Genomic DNA, 5,899 nt, shown 5'->3' on the forward strand with positions numbered 1-5,899 from the left:
CTTTTACTTAGATGGTTTATTTGGAATGGCCTGGTGAGGGGCTGTCGGCAGTTATGGGAGAGGGGATGGTAAAGTCCCCCAAAGACTGGCTAATCCTAGGGACCTCCCAGTGAGTTTTTTCTTGAAGTCAGAAACATTCTGGAACGTGTGACCTGTTCCTGCAGGTTTGGGGACTTAGAGGAGGAAGAGAAGCAGCGAAACCACAACCGCTGTGTTCTCTGGCTGTAGAGGGACTGGGTCTACTCCTGTGATCTAGGCTGGTCTGGCTCTGTATGGCCAAGCCCTGGACTCAGAGTTCAAAGAGTATTTGAGGATTGATAAATTGACTGATTGACTGATCAATTGGTGATCCCTGTAACGCCAAGTTATTGGGAGGATTACTTGAGAGCACACACCTGGCCCAAGGCTAGGCACACTCAATAAATGGTCATCCTCTCCCTCTGATCCCACATATTATTTACCCCTTGCATACATCAAAACTGCACAGAACAGTGCCTGGAAACAGAATTTTTCTCATTTCCGTTTCCTTGCTTTGCTGTATTCAGGTTCTGAACTTAGTAATTCTTTACCAGCTTAAATTTTAAAAGCGTGGTTTTTGGAGAAAACTTCCTACCTAGATGCTGCCTAAACTCAGCAACCATGTATTCTTTCTCTAAAAAAAATACTATACACAGTTAAGCAGTCAGCTCAGGGTCCTGAAGATGCAAAGTGAGCACTATTCACTTATAATAAATACGGGAAAGGCACACGAAAAAGCCCACCTGTCATCACTCTGACCTTCACTCCTTTGTCCCCATGCTCAGTTGATTCTGTCTCCTGAACACCTCTGGAATCTATTCACTCTCTTCAATCTGAGGACCTTTTTTTTTTTTTAAATAAATTTATTTATTTATTTTTGGCTGCATTGGGTCTTCGTTGCTGCGCGCGGGCCTTCTCTAGTTGGAGCAAGCGGGGGCTACTCTTCGTTGCAGTGCGCGGGCTCTAGGCGCACGGGCTTCAGTAGTTGTGGCACACAGGCTCAGTAGTTGTGGCTCGCAGGCTCTAGAGTGCAGGCTCAGTAGCTGTGGGGCATGGGCTTAGTTGCTCCGCAGCATGTGGGATCTTCCCGGACCAGGGCTTGAACCCGTGTCTCCTGCCTTGGCAGATGGATTCTCAACCACTGCACCACCAGGGAAGCCCAATCTGAGGACCACTGATGGTTAAGAAGTTCATCATCTCTCTCCTGGATCCTGAGAGCAGACTACAGCCTCGATACTTCCAAGTGAATGGATTTAAGGTATTTCCTTGAACAATGAGTGAATAGACAATCTCAGGAAGATAAGTAGGGGCAAGTCCATACTGAGGACTGGGTCTTTATCTATGCTCTTTACACTATCTTTGCAGGGAGGGGTAGGGGGAGGAGAGATAAGGTCCTTAGCCAAGAGAAGGGCACCATGGCACTGTTCTAGAAACCACAGACAACTCACCTTTGTCCTTGATTCCAGGTAGTCTCATATGGGTACATTAGCTCAGCACAACTTAGGAAACCTTACTTACAAAAAAATCTGGAAAATGTAGTTTTTAGTTTTTCAGAGGCTGCAGGACCAGAAGCCAAGCAGAAGAGGAAAGTGTGTGGTGGGTATTGAGTGAGTCCGTCTACAGTATCTGCCCCAGTGGCTCCCCAAACTCTTCCAGTGAAACTTTCAAGAAAAAAGGTAAGAGGAGAATCAAATAAACACTATGAAAGCTGTGACAACAAAGCGCCTAAAGCCACCCTCCATAATTCTAACATTTCTTTGACATCTCATATTTTATCTTAAAAATTAATGGTGAGATTGCCTTCTACTCCATAATATGTCTGTTTGTTTGTTTACATAAAACTGTGATGCTTTCCCCTGAACGTTTCTGGAAAAAATTCATATTTTAGATAAAAGTACCACTTTTATGTAACAGCTGCTCATACTCCTGGGATGCTGAGAAGCTCCACTGGGGTAGATTCACCTGCCCTGGCCTGAGAAGCTTGGGATGAAGCCAATATGACAAAGTTTGGCGACATGCCTGGAGCTCACCCAGGAGCTCACCCAGGTTCCAGCACCACCAGCAAATGAAGTTGAGAATTTCTCAGCGCTGAGGCTTCCTCTCTTACCTTCTGTAGGGTCAGGAACCAGGCAGGAGGAGCCCACGGGTGGTGAGGGATACTGTTTAGTACTCCTTCTCAGAGGAGCTGGGGAAGGTAGAATAGTGTGGGTATTCTTATTACCTCTACTGCTTTCATGGGCAATTTCTCCTGTACCACACAGATCCCTATCAGTTTGCAGATAAATTCAACTTCTTTCCACCATGATGACTGCTTCCCATTTGTAATTCTCAAGCTCTTACCAGCAAAACATTTAACATTCTTATTAAAGCTTGTTTAAAGATGTCTTCCTTGGATAAAGTGGCAATTGCCAGGCATATGGTTGTGACTTGGAATCATCTATTATCTTATGATCAATGGGATTGATTTAGATTCTGAGCACTACGGATCTGAATGTTTTCCAGCCAACAGTAGCATCACGGAATGGCAACCAGGTCATCGTTATTACAATGGATGACGGAGGAATCCCTGACAGGAATGGGATTCCAGAACACCATGATTCCCTAGGGTCCTTCCTTTGCAGTCTTAGGATCATTAATGGGAAATAGTTCAGATCCTAATTTTGCAGTTTCCATTCCTACTCTGGGAGCCCAAGGACAATTTTGTCAATGCGGCCTAATTGCCTGCTTATACTTTTTACAAAGTATAATCTTGGATCAAGAGAATTATACGTATCCACTGCAGTCTCCTCATTTAAATCCCAAGAAATTCAAGAAAATGTATCTTTTAAAAATCCATAACTATTTTGGAAAACAAGAGATGATGCCATTAGTGGACATTGTGAGAGATACCTGAAAGTCAGAAGGCCAATGGGATCGATTTGAAGGAGGAAACCAAATTCCAAAATATGGAAAGGAAAGGACTCAAAAAGGAGGAAGGGATTCTAGGGGGAGCTCCGAGGTGGGGAGAGGTGGGTACAGAGATCTGAAGGGGTTCTGGCTGGGATATGACAGGAGAAGCAGATAGGTAGTTCAAAACATCTCCCACCTTCCACTGCTTATGCTACTAGTAGGTGACAGAAGTGTCAGCATTCAGGAGGGAGAAGGGAGTGTAGATGCTTAGGTCACCAGGCAGGCAGTATCCTTCCCGGCCAATGACTCAGAAAGAAACCAGTGGTCCCCACATCCAGAAATCTGGACTCTCCCCAGGCAGCTGTATGTCACCCATTGCCTGCTTCAGTGATAATAAACTGTGGCAAATAATAGCACACACACAGACAGGCTTTCAGGACAACTCAAATGCAAAAATGAACACACAGGGCTTCCCTGGTGGCGCAGTGGTTGAGAGTCCGCCTGCCGGTGCAGGGGACGCGGGTTCGTGCCCCGGTCCCGGAGGATCCCACATGCCGCGGAGCGGCTGGGCCCGTGAGCCATGGCCGCTGGGCCTGCACGTCCGGAGTCTGTGCTCCGCAACGGGAGAGGCCACAACAGTGAGAAGCCCAAGTACCGCAAAAAAAAAAAAAAAAAAAAATGAACACACAACCAAAATTTACAAAACACCTGAAAAAGTCAAGATCACATAAGAGAGCACTAATGAAGCAGAGAGAAGAATGAACACCCGAGGAAGCACAGTTAATCAAGAGAATAAAACTTCAGAAGGATGAGAGAGAATTCCACATTAAGCAAGAATAGGTTAGCTTAAAAACCAGCTTCAAGGGGACTTCCCTGATGGTGCAGTGGTTAAGAATCCGCCTGCCAATGCAGGGGACACGGGTTCGATCCCTTGTCCGTGAAGATCCCACATGCCATGCGTGGAGTAACTAAGCCCGTGGGCCACAGCTACTGAGACTGCGCTCTAGAGCCTGCGAGCCACAGGTACTGAGCCCGCATGCCACAGCTACTGAAGCCCGTGCGCCTAGAGCCTGTGCTCCGCAACAAAAGCTACCACGAGATGCCCACGCACTGCAACAAAGAGTAGCCCATGCTCGCCGCAACTAGAGAAAGCTTGCGCGCAGCAACGAAGACCCAATGCAGCCATAAATAAATAAATAAATAAATTTATTTAAAAAATAAAAATAAAAAAGCAGCTTCAGGTGTTTAAAGGAATCCATCATATTTTCTTTCAGTACTTATGATTTCATTTTTTACATGTAGATCTCTGATCTATCTGAAGTTTATCTTACTATACATATGAAGTATAGGTCCAGTGTGATCTTTTCCCAAACGGCTGGCCAGTTGTCTCAAACCAGTTATTACACATCCCATTTTCCCCACTGATTTGAGACACCGCCTTTATCCTGTACTGGATTGATATATGTACTTGGGTCCTACTCCAGGTCTTTCTACGGTGCTCCATTGGTCTGTCTCTTCAGGCACCAATTAGTTTAAATATTGAGGATTTCTAGTGTGTTTTAATATATGATAAGGCTATACCATATTCTCCAGTATTTTTCTTTTTTCATGGTTTTCCTGGTCAATTTTGCCTTTTTGTTTCTCCATAGGAACTTCATATCTATCTTTGCAAGTTCCTGGGGGGCGGGGGTGGGGGGAGGAGGAAAGCTTTGTATTTTTGTAGAGACCACATTAAATTCTGTAAATAATTTGAGCAGGATTTAAATCTTTATGATGTTGTCTTCCTATCCAAGAATACGTTATATCTTTCATTGGTTTAGGCCTGCCTTTTTGACTTTCAGGAGTGTTTCAGAGTTTTGCACATAAAGGTTTACACATTTCCTGTTCAATTTACTTCTAGATATTTTATCTTTCTGATGCTAAAGTGCAGTGGCAACAATTTCTTTCTTGCCTTGTTCTTATCTTTAGCAGGAACGTCTTCAGTATTTCCCCATTAAATAAGAAGCTGGCTTTGGGTTGAAACATATCTATTTTATCAGAACGTGACCTAACTTTTGACGTATTCTTTAGCCAGCTGGAGAATGAGCAGAAATTGTGCCCCAGGATTGTGTAGAAGAAAGGCACATTTAGAGAACAGTCAGTAATTTAAAATCATTGTAAGTGGCAGGAGAGTAAGTTGCCTGTTACAGGAAAGGCAGGAAATGGGGATGGAGACCGTTAGAAGAAGATCATGAAGACCTCACAGGCTGTGCTGGGGAGCTTGGACTTCTTTCATAGTATAAAAAAACCACCAGGGCTTCCCTGGTGGCGCAGTGGTTGAGAGTCCACCTGCCGAGGCAGGGGACACGGGTTCGTGCCCCAGTCCGGGAAGATCCCACATGCCGCGGAGCGGCTGGGCCCGTGAGCCATGGCCGCTGAGCCTATGCATCCGGAGCCTGTGCTCTGCAATGGGAGAGGCCACAACAGTGAGAAGCCCGTGTACCGTAAAAAAAAAAAAAAAAAAAAAAAAAAAAAAAAAAATTACAAAAAAAACCCCACCAAAAGGTGGTAAGTAGGAGAATGGCATGATCAGATTTATATTTTAGGAAGATTCTTCTGGAGGCAATGGCTGTTGATTTCCATTAACAAAACATTTCCAATACGACAGCAAATCAGACCAGATACGACCCCACTGGATAAGCCAGGAGGATGAACAAGATCGGTCCAGAAAAATAAATTGCAGCCGTGTCACTTTTTTTTCCTTTAATGTCTTAAAAATTATGGAGTAAGTAAATCTATTCGGGACTAAACGTGAAAGATATTTTCTTTTTTTTTTTTCCTATATTTTCAGGACATTTTCAGGTTTTTTTTCAAAGCCTGAAAGTCTTGCTGGGGAGATTCAGCTCCAGGAGGCTGCTGAATCCTCATCCGACCTCAGCGTGAGCTCGAGTGGGCAGACCTAGTCAGGAAGTGGCCCCAGTGGCATGGCAGGGCCTGAGGGACACTTACAGCA

The sequence above is a fragment of the Stenella coeruleoalba genome (genome assembly GCF_951394435.1).
Source record: "Stenella coeruleoalba genome assembly, chromosome: 10".
Taxonomy (NCBI): domain Eukaryota; kingdom Metazoa; phylum Chordata; class Mammalia; order Artiodactyla; family Delphinidae; genus Stenella; species Stenella coeruleoalba.